Source organism: Patagioenas fasciata, unplaced genomic scaffold (assembly GCF_037038585.1).
Source record: "Patagioenas fasciata isolate bPatFas1 unplaced genomic scaffold, bPatFas1.hap1 Unplaced_34, whole genome shotgun sequence".
NCBI classification, from domain to species: Eukaryota; Metazoa; Chordata; class Aves; order Columbiformes; family Columbidae; genus Patagioenas; species Patagioenas fasciata.
The window spans coordinates 24670-45160 of NW_027288750.1; the positions used below are offsets into that span (position 1 = coordinate 24670).

General features: G+C 58.3%; 1 long non-coding RNA gene across 1 annotated transcript in view; it reads right to left on the reverse strand.

The window, feature by feature from the left end:
* Positions 1-5284: 5284 nt before the first annotated feature.
* LOC136113714 (uncharacterized) overlaps positions 5285-20491 on the reverse strand; it is a 46314-nt gene continuing 31107 nt past the window's right edge. Inside the window, exon 2 of the long non-coding RNA XR_010653033.2 lies at positions 5285-8367. This is a non-coding gene — a long non-coding RNA (uncharacterized lncRNA). The remainder of the gene's footprint in view (positions 8368-20491) is intronic.

Sequence of the window (20491 nt, forward strand, 5' to 3'; positions counted from 1 at the left end):
CTGCCTACCAAACCTTTCACTGCAAACCCCTGCACCCCGAGGTTGTGCTGCCCTAAACACTGAACCCCCAAATCCTGCAGCCCCAGATCCTTGCCTCCCAAAACTCTGCACCCCCAAATCCTGCACCCCAAATCTCTCACCCCCAAATCCTTCCCCCACCACCCTACACCCTCAGATCCTTCACCCCCATCCCCTGCACCCCAAAACTCCACACCTCCAAATCCTGAACCCTGAAACCCTGCACCCCCAAATCCTGTGCCCCAGTCCTGTGCACCCCACACTCTGCACCCCAAACGCTGCACTCTTAGACCTGACTTCTAAACCCTGCACCCCCAAACAGTGCACCCCCAAATCCTGAAGCCCCAGGTCCTGAACACCCAAAATCTGCACCCCCAATTCTGCCTCCACAAGACCTTCACCCCCAGTCCCTGCTCCACAAATCCTACACCCCAAACCCTGCACCCCCAACCTCCTGTACCCCAAATCCTGCCCCAAGTTGCACCCTAAAATCCTGCACCCCAAATCCTGTCCTACCCAACCCTTCAGCCCAAACCCCTTCACCCCAAGATCCTCCTGCCCTAAACCCTGCAACCCCACATCATCCCTCCCAGCCCTGCCCCCCAAACCCTGTCCCCTAAAGCCTGACCCCGAAACCCTGCTCCCCAAAACCCTGCTACCCCAAACCTTGTACCCCTAGATCCTTCCCCCACACCCTGCAATCCCAAACCCTGCACCCCCAATTCTGTCTCCCCAAACCCTTCACCCTCAAACCCCACACCACGGAACCTTGCACCCTGAAACCCCGTGCTCCACAAGTTGCACCCTAAAAGCCCAAAGCCCCAAAACCTGTACCCCCAGATCCTTCCCTCCCAAACCCGGCACCCTGAAATCCCTCACCCCAAAGCCCTGCACCCCCAAATCCTGCCCTACCGAACCTTGCACTACAAACCCCTACACCCCAAAATCCTGCACGCTTAAACCCTGCAGCCCCACATCCCACCTAACCCTGCCCCCCAAATCCTTCCCCCTGACCCTGCACCCTGAAACCCTTCACCCCCAGATCATACACCCCCAAACCCTGCCCCTCGAAAGCATTCACCCCCTAACACTGCACCCCCAAATCCTGGAACCCCAAACCTTGATTTCCCAAACCCTGCGCCCCAAAACCCTGCACTTCCAAACCTTGCACCCCCTGATCCTGCACCCCAAAACCCAGCACCCCAGACCCCTGCACACCTAAATTCTGCACCCCCAGGTCCTAAACATGTGAACCCTGCACCCACAAACCCTGCGCCCCGAATTCCTCCATCCCCACGTCATGAACCCCCAAACTCTGCTCCCCAAAATCCTGCACCCCCAAACCCTGCCCTTCTAGATCCTGCTCCCCAATACCCTGCACCCTCAGGTTCTGAACCCGCAAATCCTGCCCCCCCAACCCCTGCCCTACCAAACCCTTCAGCCCAAACCCTGCCCCCCCAGATCCTTCTCTCCCAAATCCTGCACCCCACATTGTGCTGTCAAACTGTGCCCCCCGAGGTCCTGACCCTTCCAAACCTGCACCCCCAAATTCTGCCTCCCCAAGCCTGTACCCCCAAACCCTGTACTCCAAAATCCTGCACTCCCAAGCCCGGATGCCCCGAAATCCTGCCCACCCAGACCCTGCACCCCGAAATTCTGCCCCACACAAACTTACCCCCCCAGCCCTGATTGCCCTAATCCTGCACCCCAGATCCTTGCCCCCAAACCCTTCACCCCAAACCTGGCATCCCAAACCCTGCACCCCAAATATCTCACCCCCAGATCCTTCCCCACTGCCTTTCACCCCCAGATCCTGACCCCCAAACCCCGCACCCCCAAATCCTTCACCCCAAAACCAATGCAACCCACACTGCGCAACGTTAAATTTCCCCCCAAACCCCTGCACCCCAAACCCCTGATCTCCCAAACTCTGCACCCCAGAACCCCGCACCCCCACATTCTGCCAACAAACCCCTGTCCCCCAGGCTCTGCAGCCCTAAATCGTGCACCTCCTCATCCAGCCCCCCAAACAATGCACCCCCAGATCCTTCCTCAGCACCCTGCACCCCAAATTCCCCACCCAAACCCCTGCACCCCCAAGTCCTGTACCCCAAAGCCCTGCACCAAAAATTCTGCCCCCCAACTCTGCACTCCCAAATCCTGCACCCCCACATCCTGCACCCTGAAACCCTGTGTCCCCCAGTCCTCCACCCCCAAAACCAATGCACCACCAAACCCTGCACCCCAAATCCCTGCAACCCCAAATCCCAACTAACCCTGCACCCCAAAATCCTCCACTCCAAAACCCTGCACCTCCAGATCCTTCCCTCAAACCCTGAACACTTGAACCCTGCACCTCAAAACCCTGCACCCCAAATCCTGACCCCCAGATAATGTCCCCAAAACCCCTACATCTCCGATTCTTCCCCCTAAGCTCTGCACCCTTAAAACGTGCACCCCTAAATTCTGCACCCCCAAATCCTTCCTCCCAAGCCATGAACCCCCCAAACCTGTGATACCAAACCCTGCAACCCTGAACCCTGCGCCCCCAAACCCTGCACATCCCATAATCCTGTACCCCCAGATACTGCTCCCCAAAACCCTGCACCCCCAAACTGTATACCCGAAATGCTGCCATCCCCAAACTCGCACCCCAAACCCTGCACCCTAAAATCAAGTCCTCCCCCAACTTGCACTCAAAACGCTGCCCCCTAAGCTTTGCACCCCCAAATGCTGACCCCCAAACCCCGTGCCCCCAAATCCCACCACCCTAAATCCTTCCCCCTAATCAATGCACTTCCAAACCTTGCACCCCCAAATCCTCAACCCCATGTCCTGAACCCCAAAACCCTGCACCCCCAATTCTGCCTCCCCAAACCCGGTACCCACGGGTTCTGAACCCCAAACTCTGCACCCACAGGTTCTGAACCCCAAACTCCTGCTCCCCCAAGCCCTGCCCCCCAAACTCTGCACCCTCAATTCCCACACTACCAAACCCTGCACCCCCAGATCCCTCACCCAGACCTGCACCCCAAATCTGGCCTCACCCAGCCCTGTGCCCCAAAACCCAAGATCCTGCTCGCCTACATCTTGAACACCCAAACCTTGCACCATCAGATTTTGCACCCTCAAATCCTGCACCCCAAAAGTATTCATGCCCAAATCCTGCACCCCCAGATCCTGCACCCCAAAACCTTCACTACAAACCCTGCACCCTCCACCACCTTAGCACTGCACGCCCAAACCCTGCACCCCCAAATCCTGCACCCCAAATCCTGCTCCTTCAAACCCTTTGCCCCCAAATTTTACCCCCCTAGACCTGCACCCCCAAGCCTTTCTCCCTAAAACCCTACACCCCCGAATTCTGCACCCTAAACCCTGCACCGCCACATCCTTCCTGCAAGACTCTGCACCCCAAAATCGAGCACCCCAGATCCCGCACTTCACTGCATCCCTGAACCCCGAACCCTAAATCCTGCACCCAGATCCTGCAGCCCAAAGCGAGCACCCTAAAATCAAGTCCCCCCAAACCTGCACTGAAAATGCTGAACCCCAAATCCTGCCCCCCAGATCCTGCACCCTCAGATCCTCCTGCCAAAAACCCTGCACCCCAAACCCTGAACTCCCAAACTCTGCACCCAGAGCCCTGCACCCTCAAATCCTGCACCCCTATCCCTGAACACACGACCCCTGCACCCCAAACCTCACCCGAAAGTCCTGCACCCCCAAATCCTGCTCTACCAAACCCTTCAGTGCAAACCCCTGCACCCCAAGATTGTGCTGCCCTAAACACTGAACCCCCAAATCCTGCAGCCCCAGATCCTTGCCTCCCAAAACTCTGCACCCCCAAATCCTGCACCCCAAATCTCTCACCCCCAAATCCTTCCCCCACCACCCTGCAGCCTCAAATCCTTCACCCCCATCCCCTGCACCCCAAAACTCCACACCTCCAAATCCTGAACCCTGAAACCCCGCACCCCCAAATCCTGTGCCCCAGTCCTGTGCACCCCACACTCTGCAACCTTAAATTTCCCCCCAAATCCCTGCACCCCAAACTCTGCACTCTTAGACCTGACTTCTAAACCCTGCACCCCCAAACGGTGCACCCCCAAATCCTGAAGCCCCAGATCCTTCCCTCCCATACCCTGGAGCCCCAAATCCTGAACCCCACAAATCCTGCACCCCTAATCCTCCACGCCCTTAACACTGCACCCCCAAAACCTGAACCACCAAATCCTTCACCCCCAAAACCTCCCTCCTCCAAACCCTGCACTTCAAAATGCTGCACCCCCAAATCCTTCTCCCCAACACCCTGCACCCCCAGATCCTGACCCCAAAACCCTGCACCCCAAATCCTGTACCCCAAAGCCCTGCACTCTCAAATCATACATGCCCAGAACGTGCACCCTAAACTCTGCACCCCAAAATCCTAAACCCCTTAACCCTGCACCCCAGATCCTTCCCTCCCATAACTGGCACCCTGAAATCCCTCACCCCAAATCCCTGCACGCTCAAATCCTCCAGCCCACAAGTCCTGCACCCCCAGGTCCTGAACACCTGAACCCTGCAGACCCAAATGCTGCACCCAGAACTCTTGGTGCCCAAATCCCTGCACCCAAAAGTCTGTCTCCCGAACCTTCACACCAAAGCCCTGCACCCCAATATCCAAAAGCATCCTCTTGTGACTGGCCCAGATGCTCCGTGCATCCTTGGCATAGAGCACCATCATCATCCAACCACCATCATCATCCAACCACCATCATCATCCAAACACCACCATCATCATCCAACCACCACCATCATCATCCAACCACCATCATCATCCAACCACCACCATCATCATCCAACCACCACCATCATCATCCAACCACCATCATCATCCAACCACCATCATCATCCAACCATCATCATCATCATCCAACCAACCAATCCTGAACCCAACCAGTGACCCCATCACCCAATCAGTGACTCCACAACCCAACCAATGACTCCATCGTTCAACCAATGACCCCATCACGCAATCAGTGACCCCATGACCCAACCAATGACCCCATCATTCAACCAATGACCCCATCATTCAACCAATGACCCCATCACCCAACCAGTGACTCCATGACCCAACCAATGACCCCAGGGACCACAGTGCTACCATCTGCCATGGGCTGATCCAGACCACGCTGGAGCAAGGTGAAGCTCCAGAACACTTGCAATACATTGATGACATCATCGTATGGGGCGACACAGCGAAAGAAGTCTTCAAAAAAGGTGAGAGAATAATTCCTGTTCTTTTGGATGCTGGTTTTGCCATAAAACGAAGCAAGGTCAAGGGACATGCACGGGAGATCCAGTTTTTAGGAATAAAATGGCAAGATGGCCGTCGTCAGATCCCAATGGAGGTGATCAACAAAACTGCAGCAATGTCTCCACCTACTAATAAAAAGGAGACACAGACTTTCTTGGGCGTTGTAGGTTTTTGGAGAATGCACATTCCTGACCACAGCCACATTGTGAGCCCTCTCTATCGAGTGACTCGTAAAAAGAACCAATTTGAGTGGGGCCCTGAACGCCAAGCCTTTGAACAAATGAAGCGTGAGATAACTCATGCGGTGGCCCTGGGACCAGTCCGAACTGGACCAGATGTTAAAAATGTGCTCTACACCGCAGCCGGAGATAATGGACTTACCTGGAGCCTCTGGCAGAAAGCACCAGGAGAAACCCGAGGTCGACCCTTAGGTTTTTGGAGTCGAGGATACAAAGGATCTGAGGCCAACTGTACTCCAACTGAAAAGGAGATACTGGCAGCATATGAAGGAGTTGGAGCTGCTTCAGAAGTGATGGGCACTGAAGCACAGCTCCTCCTGCACCTCGACTGCCGGTGCTGAGCTGGGTGTGCAAAGGGACGGTTCCCTCTCCACATCATGGCACCGAAGTTACATGGAGTAAATGGATTGCACTGATCACGCAATGAGCTCGGATTGGGAGTCCCAACCGTCCAGGGATCTTGGAAGTGATTACAGACTGGCCAGAAAGCAAAGACTTTGGGATGTCTGCAGATGAGGAGGAAGTAAAACGTGCTGAAGAAGCACCACCATATAATCCGCTTTCAGAGACTGATAAGCAGTGTGCACTGTTCACAGATGGATCCTGTCGTCTGTAGGAAAACATCGACGGTGAAAGCTGCTGTGTGGAGTCCCACACGACAAGTTACAGAAGCCACTGAAGGACAAGGTGAATCCAGTCAGTTTGCAGCAGTGAAAGCCATCCAGCTGGCTTTGGACATTGCTGAACGAGAGAAGTGGCCAATGCTTTGTCTCTATACTGACTCATGGATGGGAGCAAATGCCTTGTGGGGGTGGCTACGGCAATGGAAGAAAAGCAACTGGCAGCGCAGAGGTGAAACCATTGGGAACCACGCTGTGGGAAGACATTGCTGCTCGGCTGGAGAGCCTGCCTGGGGAAGTTGGTCATGTAGATGCTCATGTGCCTAAAAGTCAAGCCACCGAGGAACATCGAAACAACCAACAAGCAGATCAAGCTGCTAAGATTAAAGTAGCTGAGGTGGACTTGGGCTGGCAACATAAAGGTGAACTTTTCCTAGCTCGGTGGGCCCATGGTGCTTCAGGGCATCAAGGTAGAGATGCAACATGAAAATGGGCTCGTGATCGAGGGGTGCATTCAACTATGGACACTGTTTCACACGTTATTCATGAATGTGAAACTTGCGCCGAAATCAAACAAGCAAAACAGTTAAAACCTGTATGGTATGGGGGGCGATGGTTAAAGTATAAGTATGGAGAAGCTTGGCAGATTGATTATATTACACTTCCACAAACACGCCAAGGTAAGCGTTATGTACTTACAATGGTGGAAGCAACCACTGGATGGTTGGAAACATCTGCCGCACCTCCTGCTACAGCCCGAAATACCATCTTGGGCCTTGAGAAGCAAGTCCTTTGGCGGCACAGTACGCCAGAAAGAATTGAATCAGACAATGGTACTCATTTCAAAAACAGTATTATAGACAATTGGGCCAAAGAACATGGTATTGAGTGGGTGTATCATATTCCATATCATGCACCAGCCTCTGGGAAAACTGAAAGGTGCAATGGTTTGTTAAAAACTACACTAAAGGCACTTGGTGGTGGAACCTTTAAAAACTGGGATTCACATTTAGCAAAAGCCACTTGGTTGGGCAACACCAGGGGATCAACCAATCGAGCCGGGCCTGCCCAATCAGAAATTCTATGGACTGTAGAAGGAGATAAAGTCCCTGTAGTACACATGAAAAATATGTTAGGAAAGGCAGTCTGGGTTCCTCCTGCCTCAGGCACAGGCAAACCTATTCGTGGGATTGTTTTCGCCCAGGGACCTGGCAGCACCTGGTGGGTGATGCTTAAGGATGGAGAAGTTCGGTGTGCACCTCACGGGGATTTGATTTCAGGTGAAAATGTGCAATGCTGAACTGTACGATGTGAATTGCCGCACTAACAATGTTTAATAAGTGTCTTTCAGATCAAGACAATGGTGATGAAACCAGCGCTGGCTTCTTCGAGTGGCGCCCGACACCTTCTTGGAAGTTGGTGTCCTTAACCCACCAACAGGGGTCATGAGATGCACTTGGACCATTTTCCCTGCCCTGGGAGACTGTGGTGACAAAATGAACTTAATGAACTTTTCAAAGGATGGTCCACTGATTAATTACTCCTGTGTATATATGTACATATGTATATATATATATATATATATAGTAGTAGTGATTAATTAGATTGTATTGATAGATTGTATTGATAAGGTTTAAGTATTCAGTGAATGTCATATTATAAGGGGTGGAATGTCCTGGTTTTGGTAAAAACAAGTTTCTCTTTTAGTGAATTTGCCTGTCAGCTCAAGCTTCATATCAGCTGCATTTTCCTGGAGAACCGGACACATGTTTTGGTTAAACCCAGCAAGGGAATGAAAACTTATTGATAAGCACGGATGCACATCTCGCGAGAGGGGCAACGAGAAACCGGTGACCAACTGTGTATAACATTCCGTTCACGTGAATACTTCATATAAAAGCGGGAGATCACGAGGATCTCGGCCCTTTTCTCCTCATGGCCGACATTAGGAGAGGACCTTGCTGGTCGTCCCTGTGAACTGAGGCCAGTGAGAGACTGAATCCAGCTCCGGTTGGCTGCAGAGTCCAATCCAGGACTTTGGGTGCTGGCTCTGCAGTTGCTGAGACTTACAAGATGGGTTTTGTATATTTGTATTATTTTCTCTGTTCTTATCAGTAGCATCAGCAAAACATCTTGAACTTTTCCAGCTCTCTCCCCTCTGTGCTTCTTCCCCTCCTGATCGCCTGTGCTGAGTGGAAAGGGGGAGAGGGAGGGGAAAAAGGGGGAATTGGGGGGGGAGAGGACGTTGACAACACATCTGCCAGGGTTTGATTGTCACCCCGCAATCTTAACCCTCGACAGGGACAAAGAGGGCCCTGGAATGTCACAATGGGCCCTGGGGACAAAGGGTGGTCGCCAGGATATCACAATGGGCTCTGGTGACAATGGGGTCCCCAGGATGTCACAATGGGCCCTGGGGACAAAGAGGGGTCCCCTGAATGTCACAATGGGCCCTGGGGACAATGGGGGGTCCTGGGATGTCTCAATGGGCCCTGCGGACAAGGGTGGTACCCACGGTGTCACAATGGGCCCTGGGCACAAGGGGGGGTCCCCATAGTGTCACAATGGGCCCTGTGGACAATGGGGGGTCCTGGGACGTCACAATGGGCCCTGGGGACAAGGGGGGGTCCCCAGGATGTCACAATGGGCCCTGGGGACAAAGAGGGGTCCCCTGAATGTCACAATGGGCCCCGGGGACAAGGGGGTGCAGTGGATGTCACAATGGGCCCTGGGGACAATGCGGGGTGTCCAGGATGTCAGAATGAGTCCTGAGGACAAGGGGGGGTCCCCATGGTGTCACAATGGGTCCCCAGTGACAAGGAGGGGTCCCCATGGTGTCACAATAGGCCCTGGGGACAAAGTGGGTTCCAAGAATGTCACAATGGGCCCTGGGGACAAAAGGGGTTGCCATGGTGCCACAATGGGCCCTGGGGACAAAGGGGGGTCCTGGGATGTCACAATGGGCCCTGGGGACAAAGGGGGTGTCCCCATGGTGCCACAACAGGCCCTGGGAGCAAGGGGGTGGCCAGGATGTCACAATGGGTCCTGGGGAAAATGGGGGGTGCCCAGGATGTCACAATGGACCCTGAGGACAAGCGGGGGTCTCCATGGTGTCACAATGGGCCCCAGTGACAAAGGGGGTCCCCTGAATGTCACAATAGGTCCTGGGGACAATGGGGGGTCCTGGGACGTCACAATGGGCCCTGGGGACAAGGAGGGATCCCCAGGATGTCACAATGGGCCCTGGGGACAATGGGGGTTCCTGGGACGTCACAGTGGGCCCTGGGGACAAGGGGGGGTCCCCAGGATGTCACAATGGGCCCTGGGGACAAAGAGGGGTTCCCTGAATGTCACAATGAGCTCTGGGGACAAGGGGGTGCACAGGATGTCACAATGGGCCCTGGGGACAATGGGGGGTCCTGGGATGTAACAATGGGCCCTGGGGACAAGGAGGGATCCCCAGGATGTCACAATGGGCCCTGGGGACAATGCGGGGTCCTGGGACGTCACAATGGGCCCGGGGGACAAGGAGGGATTCCCAAAATGTCACAATGGGCCCTGGGGACAAAGTAAGGTCCTGGGATGTCACAATGGGCCCTGGGGACAAGGGGGGGTCCCCAGGATGTCACAATGGGCCTTGGGAACAAGGGGGTCCCCCAGATATCACAATGGGCCCTGGGGACAATGTAAGGTCCTGGGCTGTCACAATGGACCCTGAGGACAAGGAGGGTCCCCAGGATGTCACAATGAAGTCTTGGGACAAAGGGGTCCCCAGGATGTCACAATGGGCCCTGGGGACCAGGGGGGGTCCTGGGATGTCACAATGGGCCCCAGTGACAAAGGGGGTCCCTATGGTGCCAAAATGGGCCCTGGGGACAAAGGGGGTGCCCAGGATGTCACAATGGGCCCTGGGAACAAAGAGCGTCCCCAGGATGTCACAATGGGCCCTGGGGACAAAGGGGGTCCCCTGAATGTCACAATAGGTCCTGGGGACAATGGGGGGTCCTGGGACGTCACAATGGGCCCTGGGGACAAGGAGGGATCCCCAGGATGTCACAATGGGCCCTGGGGACAATGGGGGTTCCTGGGACGTCACAGTGGGCCCTGGGGACAAGGGGGGGTCCCCAGGATGTCACAATGGGCCCTGGGGACAAAGAGAGGTTCCCTGAATGTCACAATGAGCTCTGGGGACAAGGGGGTGCAGAGGATGTCACAATGGGCCCTGGGGACAATGGGGGGTCCTGGGATGTAACAATGGGCCCTGGGGACAAGGAGGGATCCCCAGGATGTCACAATGGGCCCTGGGGACAATGGGGGGTCCTGGGACGTCACAATGGGCCCGGGGGACAAGGAGGGATTCCCAAAATGTCACAATGGGCCCTGGGGACAAAGTAAGGTCCTGGGATGTCACAATGGGCCCTGGGGACAAGGGGGGGTCCCCAGGATGTCACAATGGGCCTTGGGAACAAGGGGGTCCCCCAGATATCACAATGGGCCCTGGGGACAATGTAAGGTCCTGGGCTGTCACAATGGACCCTGAGGACAAGGGGGGTCCCCAGGATGTCACAATGAAGTCTTGGGACAAAGGGGTCCCCAGGATGTCACAATGGGCCCTGGGGACCAGGGGGGGTCCTGGGATGTCACAATGGGCCCCAGTGACAAAGGGGGTCCCTATGGTGCCAAAATGGGCCCTGGGGACAAAGGGGGTGCCCAGGATGTCACAATGGGCCCTGGGAACAAAGAGCGTCCCCAGGATGTCACAATGGGCCCTGGGGACAAAGGGGGTCCCCACGGTATCAGAATGGGCCCTGCGGACAAGGGGGGTCCCCTGAATGTCACAATGGACCCTGGGGACAATGGGGGGTCCTGGGATGTCACAATGAGCCCTGCAGACAAGGGTGGTACCCACAGTGTCACAATGGGCCCTGGGCACAAGGAGGGGTCCCCATAGTGTCACAATGGGTCCTGGGGACAAGTGGGTGCCGAGGATGTCACAATGGGCCCTGGGGACAATGGGGGGTCCTGGGACCTCACAATGGGCCCTGAGGACAATGGTGGGTCCCCTGAATGTCAAAATGGGCCCTGGGTACAAAGGGGGGTCCGCAGGATGTCACAATGGGCACTGGGGACAAAGGGGGGGTCCCCAGGATGTCACAATGGGCCCTGGGGACAATGTGGGGTCCTGGGATTTCACAATGGGCCCCAGTGACAAAGGGGGTCCCCTGAATGTCACAATGGGTCCTGGGGACAATGGGGGGTCCTGGGACGTCACAATGGGCCCTGGGGACAAGGAGGGATGCCCAAAATGTCACAATAGGCCCTGGGGACAAGGGGGTGTCCCCAGGATGTCACAATGGGCCCTGCGGACAAGGGTGGTACCCACGGTGTCACAATGGGTACTGGGCACAAGGGGGGGTCCCTATAGTGTCACAATGGGTCCTGGGGACAAGTGCAGTCCCCTGAAAGTCACAATGGGCCCTTGGGACAATGTGGGGTCCTGGGATCTCACAATGGGCCCCAATGACAAACGGGGGCCCCTGAATGTCACAATGGGCCCTGGGGACAATGGGGGGTCCTGGGACGTCACAATGGGCCCTGGGGACAAAGGGCGGTCCTCAGGATATCACAATGGGCCCTGGGGACAATGGGGTCCCCAGGATGTAACCATGGGCCCTGGGGACAATAGGGGGTCCTGGGATGTCACAATGAGCCCTGCGGACAAGGGGGGTACCCATGGTGTCACAATGGGCCCTGGGCACAAGGGGGGGTCCCCATAGTGTCACAATGGGTCCTGGGGACAAGTGGGGTCCCCAGGATGTCACAATAGGTCCTGGGGACAATGTGGGGTCCTGGGATGTCACAAAGGGCCCCAGTGACAAAGGGGGTCCCCTGAATGTCACAATGGGCCCCGGGGACAATGGGGGGTCCTGGGACGTCACAATGGGCCCTGGGGACAAGGAGGGCACCCCAGGATGTCACACAGGGCCCTGGGGACAATGGCGGGTCCTGGGACGTCACAGTGGGCCCTGGGAACAAGGGGGGGTCCCCACGATGTCACAATGGGCCCTGGGGACAAAGAGGGGTCCCCTGAATGTCACAATGGGCCCTGGGGACAAGGGGGTGCCGAGGATGTCACAATGGGCCCTGGGGAAAATGGGGGTCCTGGGACGTCACAATGGGCCCTGGGGACAAGGAGGGATTCCCAGGATGTCACAATGGGCCCTGGGGACAAGGGGCTGTTCCCAGGATGTCACAATGGGCCCTGCGGACAAGGGTGGTACCCACGGTGTCACAATGGTCACTGGGCACAAGGGGGGGTCCCTATAGTGTCAAAATGGGTCCTGGGGACAAGTGGGGTCCCCTGAAAGTCACAATGGGCCCTGGGGACAATGTGGGGTCCTGGGATGTCACAATGGGCCCCAGTGACAAACGGGGGCCCCTGAATTTCACAATGGGCCCTGGGGACAATGGGGGGTCCTGGGACGTCACAATGGGCCCTGGGGACAAGGAGGGATCCCCAGGATGTCACAATGGGCCCTGGGGACAATGGCGGGTCCTGGGACGTCACAATGGGACCTGGGGACAAGGGGGGGTCCCCAGGATGTCACAATGGGCCCTGAGGACAAAGAGGGGTCCCCTGAATGTCACAATGGGCCCTGGGGACAAAGGGGGGTCCGCAGGATGTCACAATGGGCACTGGGGACAAAGGGGGGCGTCCCCATGGTATCACAATGGGCCCAAGTGACAAGGAGGGTCCCCACGGTGCCACGATGGGTCCTGGGGACAAGGGCGTCCCCCAGATGTCACAATGGGCCCTGGGGACAATGGGGTTGCCCAGGATGTCACAATGGGCCCTGGGGACAAGGGGGGGTCCTGGGACGTCACAATGGGCCCTGGGGACAATGCGGGGTGTCCAGGATGTGAGAATGAGTCCTGAAGGCCAAGGGGGGGTCCCCATGGTGTCACAATGGGTCCCCAGTGACAAGGAGGGGTCCCCATGGTGTCACAATAGGCCCTGGGGACAAAGTGGGTTCCAAGAATGTCACAATGGGCCCTGGGGACAAAAGGGGTTGCCATGGTGCCACAATGGGCCCTGGGGTCAAAGGGGGTCCCCATGGTGCTACAATGGGCCCTGGGGACAAAGGGGGGTCCTGGGATGTCACAATGGGCCCTGGGGACAAAGGGGGTGTCCCCATGGTGCCACAACGGGCCCTGGGAGCAAGGGGGTGGCCAGGATGTCACAATGGGTCCTGGGGAAAATGGGGGGTGCCCAGGATGTCACAATGGACCCTGAGGACAAGCGGGGGTCTCCATGGTGTCACAATGGGCCCCAGTGACAAAGGGGATCCCCTGAATGTCACAATAGGTCCTGGGGATAATGGGGGGTCCTGGGACGTCACAATAGGCCCTGGGGACAAGGAGGGATCCCCAGCATGTCACAATGGGCCCTGGGGACAAAGAGGGGTCCCCTGAATGTCACAATGGGCCCTGGGGACAAGGGGGTGCCGAGGATGTCACAATGGGCCCTGGGGACAATGGTGGGTCCCCTGAATGTCACAATGGGCCCTGGGGACAAAGGGGGGTCCGCAGAATGTCACAATGGGCACTGGGGACAAAGGGGGGGTCCCCATGGTGTCACAATGGGCCCAAGCGACAAGGAGGGTCCCCACGGTGCCAGGATGGGTCCTGGGGACAAGGGCGTCCCCCAGATGTCACAATGGGCCCTGGGGACAATGGGGTTGCCCAGGATGTCACAATGGGCCCTGGGGACAATGGGGGGTCCTGGGACATCACAATGGGCCCTGGGGACAAGGAGGGATCCCCAGGATGTTACAATGGGCCCTGGGGACAATGGGGGGTCCTGGGATGTAACAATGGGCCCTGGGGACAAGGAGGGATCCCCAGGATGTCACAATGGGCCCTGGGGACAATGGGGGGTCCTGGGACCTCACAATGGGCCCTGAGGACAATGGTGGGTCCCCTGAATGTCAAAATGGGCCCTGGGGACAAAGGGGGGTCCGCAGGATGTCACAATGGGCACTGGGGACAAAGGGGGGGTCCCCAGGATGTCACAATGGGCCCTGGGGACAATGTGGGGTCCTGGGATTTCACAATGGGCCCCAGTGACAAAGGGGGTCCCCTGAATGTCACAATGGGTCCTGGGGACAATGGGGGGTCCTGGGACGTCACAATGGGCCCTGGGGACAAGGAGGGATGCCCAAAATGTCACAATAGGCCCTGGGGACAAGGGGGTGTCCCCAGGATGTCACAATGGGCCCTGCGGACAAGGGTGGTACCCACGGTGTCACAATGGGTACTGGGCACAAGGGGGGGTCCCTATAGTGTCACAATGGGTCCTGGGGACAAGTGCAGTCCCCTGAAAGTCACAATGGGCCCTTGGGACAATGTGGGGTCCTGGGATCTCACAATGGGCCCCAATGACAAACGGGGGCCCCTGAATGTCACAATGGGCCCTGGGGACAATGGGGGGTCCTGGGACGTCACAATGGGCCCTGGGGACAAAGGGCGGTCCTCAGGATATCACAATGGGCCCTGGGGACAATGGGGTCCCCAGGATGTAACCATGGGCCCTGGGGACAATAGGGGGTCCTGGGATGTCACAATGAGCCCTGCGGACAAGGGGGGTACCCATGGTGTCACAATGGGCCCTGGGCACAAGGGGGGGTCCCCATAGTGTCAAAATGGGTCCTGGGGACAAGTGGGGTCCCCAGGATGTCACAATAGGTCCTGGGGACAATGTGGGGTCCTGGGATGTCACAAAGGGCCCCAGTGACAAAGGGGGTCCCCTGAATGTCACAATGGGCCCCGGGGACAATGGGGGGTCCTGGGACGTCACAATGGGCCCTGGGGACAAGGAGGGCACCCCAGGATGTCACACAGGGCCCTGGGGACAATGGCGGGTCCTGGGACGTCACAGTGGGCCCTGGGAACAAGGGGGGGTCCCCACGATGTCACAATGGGCCCTGGGGACAAAGAGGGGTCCCCTGAATGTCACAATGGGCCCTGGGGACAAGGGGGTGCCGAGGATGTCACAATGGGCCCTGGGGAAAATGGGGGTCCTGGGACGTCACAATGGGCCCTGGGGACAAGGAGGGATTCCCAGGATGTCACAATGGGCCCTGGGGACAAGGGGCTGTTCCCAGGATGTCACAATGGGCCCTGCGGACAAGGGTGGTACCCACGGTGTCACAATGGTCACTGGGCACAAGGGGGGGTCCCTATAGTGTCAAAATGGGTCCTGGGGACAAGTGGGGTCCCCTGAAAGTCACAATGGGCCCTGGGGACAATGTGGGGTCCTGGGATGTCACAATGGGCCCCAGTGACAAACGGGGGCCCCTGAATTTCACAATGGGCCCTGGGGACAATGGGGGGTCCTGGGACGTCACAATGGGCCCTGGGGACAAGGAGGGATCCCCAGGATGTCACAATGGGCCCTGGGGACAATGGCGGGTCCTGGGACGTCACAATGGGACCTGGGGACAAGGGGGGGTCCCCAGGATGTCACAATGGGCCCTGAGGACAAAGAGGGGTCCCCTGAATGTCACAATGGGCCCTGGGGACAAAGGGGGGTCCGCAGGATGTCACAATGGGCACTGGGGACAAAGGGGGGCGTCCCCATGGTATCACAATGGGCCCAAGTGACAAGGAGGGTCCCCACGGTGCCACGATGGGTCCTGGGGACAAGGGCGTCCCCCAGATGTCACAATGGGCCCTGGGGACAATGGGGTTGCCCAGGATGTCACAATGGGCCCTGGGGACAAGGGGGGGTCCTGGGACGTCACAATGGGCCCTGGGGACAATGCGGGGTGTCCAGGATGTGAGAATGAGTCCTGAAGGCCAAGGGGGGGTCCCCATGGTGTCACAATGGGTCCCCAGTGACAAGGAGGGGTCCCCATGGTGTCACAATAGGCCCTGGGGACAAAGTGGGTTCCAAGAATGTCACAATGGGCCCTGGGGACAAAAGGGGTTGCCATGGTGCCACAATGGGCCCTGGGGTCAAAGGGGGTCCCCATGGTGCTACAATGGGCCCTGGGGACAAAGGGGGGTCCTGGGATGTCACAATGGGCCCTGGGGACAAAGGGGGTGTCCCCATGGTGCCACAACGGGCCCTGGGAGCAAGGGGGTGGCCAGGATGTCACAATGGGTCCTGGGGAAAATGGGGGGTGCCCAGGATGTCACAATGGACCCTGAGGACAAGCGGGGGTCTCCATGGTGTCACAATGGGCCCCAGTGACAAAGGGGATCCCCTGAATGTCACAATAGGTCCTGGGGATAATGGGGGGTCCTGGGACGTCACAATGGGCCCTGGGGACAAGGAGGGATCCCCAGCATGTCACAATGGGCCCTGGGGACAAAGAGGGGTCCCCTGAATGTCACAATGGGCCCTGGGGACAAGGGGGTGCCGAGGATGTCACAATGGGCCCTGGGGACAATGGTGGGTCCCCTGAATGTCACAATGGGCCCTGGGGACAAAGGGGGGTCCGCAGAATGTCACAATGGGCACTGGGGACAAAGGGGGGGTCCCCATGGTGTCACAATGGGCCCAAGTGACAAGGAGGGTCCCCACGGTGCCAGGATGGGTCCTGGGGACAAGGGCGTCCCCCAGATGTCACAATGGGCCCTGGGGACAATGGGGTTGCCCAGGATGTCACAATGGGCCCTGGGGACAATGGGGGGTCCTGGGACATCACAATGGGCCCTGGGGACAAGGAGGGATCCCCAGGATGTTACAATGGGCCCTGGGGACAATGGGGGGTCCTGGGACGTCACAATGGGCCCGGGGGACAAGGGGGGGTCCCTAGGATGTCACAATGGGCCCTGGGGACAAGGGGGTGCCGAGGATGTCACAATGGGCCCTGGAGACAATGGGGGGTTTTGGGATGTCACAATGGGCCCTGGGGACAAGGGTGGGTCCCCAGGATGTCACAATGGGCCTTGGGAACAAGGGGGTCCCCCAGATATCACAATGGGCCCTGGGGACAATGTAAGGTCCTGGGCTGTCACAATGGACCCTGAGGACAAGGGGGGTCCCCAGGATGTCACAATGAAGTCTTGGGACAAAGGGGGTCCCCAGGATGTCACAATGGGCCCTGGGGACCAGGGGGGGTCCTGGGATGTCACAATGGGCCCCAGTGACAAAGGGGGTCCCTATGGTGCCACAATGGGCCCTGGGGACAAAGGGGGTCCCCTGGATGTCACAATGGACTCTGGGGACAAGGAGGGTCCCCAGGATGTCACAATGGGCCCTGGGGACAAAGAGCGTCCCCAGCATGTCACAATGGGCCCTGGGGACAAAGGGGGTCCCCACGGTATCAGAATGGGCCCTGGGGACAAAGGGGGGTCCCCTGAATGTCACAATGGGCCCTGGGGACAAGGGGGGGTCCTGGGACGTCACAATGGGCCCTGGGGTCAAGGGGGTGCAGAGGATGTCACAATGGGCCCTGGGGACAATGTCAGGTCCTGGGACGTCACAATGGGCCCTGGGGACAAGGGGAGGTCCCCAGGATGTCACAATGGGCCCTGGGGACAAAGAGGGGTCCCCGGAATGTCACAATGGGCCCTGGGGACAAGGGGGTACAGAGGATGTCACAATGGGCCCTGGGGACAATGGGGTTGCCCAGGATGTCACAATGGGCCCTCGGGACAATGGGAGTCCCCAAGGTGTCAGAACGAGCCCTGGGGACAAAGTGGAATCCTGGAATGTCACAATGGCCCCCAGTGACAAAGGGGTTCCCCATGGTGTCATAATGGGCCGTGGGGACGAAAGGGGTCCCCAGGATTTCACAATAGCACTGGGGACAAAGGGGGGTCATGGGATGTCACAATGGCCCCCAGTGACAAAGAGGGGCCTCATGGTGCCACAATGGGCCCTGGGGACAAAGGGGGTCCCCTGGATGTCACAATGGGCTCTGGGGACAAGGAGGGTCCCCAGGATGTCACAATGGGCCCTGGGGACAAAGAGCGTCCCCAGCATGACACAATGGGCCCTGGGGACAAAGGGGGTCCCCACGGTATCAGAATGGGCCCTGGGGACAAAGGGGGGTCCTCTGAATGTCACAATGGGCCCTGGGGACAATGGGGGGTCCTGGGACGTCACAATGGGCCCTGGGGACAAGGGGGTGCAGAGGATGTCACAATGGGCCCTGGGGACAATGGGGGGTCCTGGGACGTCACAATGGGCCCTGGGGACAAGGGGGGGTCCCCAGGATCTCACAATGGGCCCTGGGGACAAAGAGGGGTCCCCTGAATGTCACAATGGGCCCTGGGGACAAGGGGGGGTCCTGGGACGTCACAATGGGCCCTGGGGACAATGCGGGGTGTCCAGGATGTGAGAATGAGTCCTGAAGGCCAAGGGGGGGTCCCCATGGTGTCACAATGGGTCCCCAGTGACAAGGAGGGGTCCCCATGGTGTCACAATAGGCCCTGGGGACAAAGTGGGTTCCAAGAATGTCACAATGGGCCCTGGGGACAAAAGGGGTTGCCATGGTGCCACAATGGGCCCTGGGGTCAAAGGGGGTCCCCATGGTGCTACAATGGGCCCTGGGGACAAAGGGGGGTCCTGGGATGTCACAATGGGCCCTGGGGACAAAGGGGGTGTCCCCATGGTGCCACAACGGGCCCTGGGAGCAAGGGGGTGGCCAGGATGTCACAATGGGTCCTGGGGAAAATGGGGGGTGCCCAGGATGTCACAATGGACCCTGAGGACAAGCGGGGGTCTCCATGGTGTCACAATGGGCCCCAGTGACAAAGGGGATCCCCTGAATGTCACAATAGGTCCTGGGGATAATGGGCGGTCCTGGGACGTCACAATGGGCCCTGGGGACAAGGAGGGATCCCCAGCATGTCACAATGGGCCCTGGGGACAAAGAGGGGTCCCCTGAATGTCACAATGGGCCCTGGGGACAAGGGGGTGCCGAGGATGTCACAATGGGCCCTGGGGACAATGGTGGGTCCCCTGAATGTCACAATGGGCCCTGGGGACAAAGGGGGGTCCGCAGAATGTCACAATGGGCACTGGGGACAAAGGGGGGGTCCCCATGGTGTCACAATGGGCCCAAATGACAAGGAGGGTCCCCACGGTGCCAGGATGGGTCCTGGGGACAAGGGCGTCCCCCAGATGTCACAATGGGCCCTGGGGACAATGGGGTTGCCCAGGATGTCACAATGGGCCCTAGGGACAATGGGGGGTCCTGGGACATCACAATGGGCCCTGGGGACAAGGAGGGATCCCCAGGATGTTACAATGGGCCCTGGGGACAATGGGGGGTCCTGGGACGTCACAATGGGCCCTGGGGACAAGGGGGTGCCGAGGATGTCACAATGGGCCCTGGAGACAATGGGGGGTTTTGGGATGTCACAATGGGCCCTGGGGACAAGGGTGGGTCCCCAGGATGTCACAATGGGCCTTGGGAACAAGGGGGTCCCCCAGATATCACAATGGGCCCTGGGGACAATGTAAGGTCCTGGGCTGTCACAATGGACCCTGAGGACAAGAGGGGTCCCCAGGATGTCACAATGAAGTCTTGGGACAAAGGGGGTCCCCAGGATGTCACAATGGGCCCTGGGGACCAGGGGGGGTCCTGGGATGTCACAATGGGCCCCGGGGACAATGGGGGGTCCTGGGACGTCACAATGGGCCCTGGGGACAAGGAGGGCACCCCAGGATGTCACACAGGGCCCTGGGGACAATGGCGGGTCCTGGGACGTCACAGTGGGCCCTGGGAACAAGGGGGGGTCCCCACGATGTCACAATGGGCCCTGGGGACAAAGAGGGGTCCCCTGAATGTCACAATGGGCCCTGGGGACAAGGGGGTGCCGAGGATGTCACAATGGGCCCTGGGGAAAATGGGGGTCCTGGGACGTCACAATGGGCCCTGGGGACAAGGAGGGATTCCCAGGATGTCACAATGGGCCCTGGGGACAAGGGGCTGTTCCCAGGATGTCACAATGGGCCCTGCGGACAAGGGTGGTACCCACGGTGTCACAATGGTCACTGGGCACAAGGGGGGGTCCCTATAGTGTCAAAATGGGTCCTGGGGACAAGTGGGGTCCCCTGAAAGTCACAATGGGCCCTGGGGACAATGTGGGGTCCTGGGATGTCACAATGGGCCCCAGTGACAAACGGGGGCCCCTGAATTTCACAATGGGCCCTGGGGACAATGGGGGGTCCTGGGACGTCACAATGGGCCCTGGGGACAAGGAGGGATCCCCAGGATGTCACAATGGGCCCTGGGGACAATGGCGGGTCCTGGGACGTCACAATGGGACCTGGGGACAAGGGGGGGTCCCCA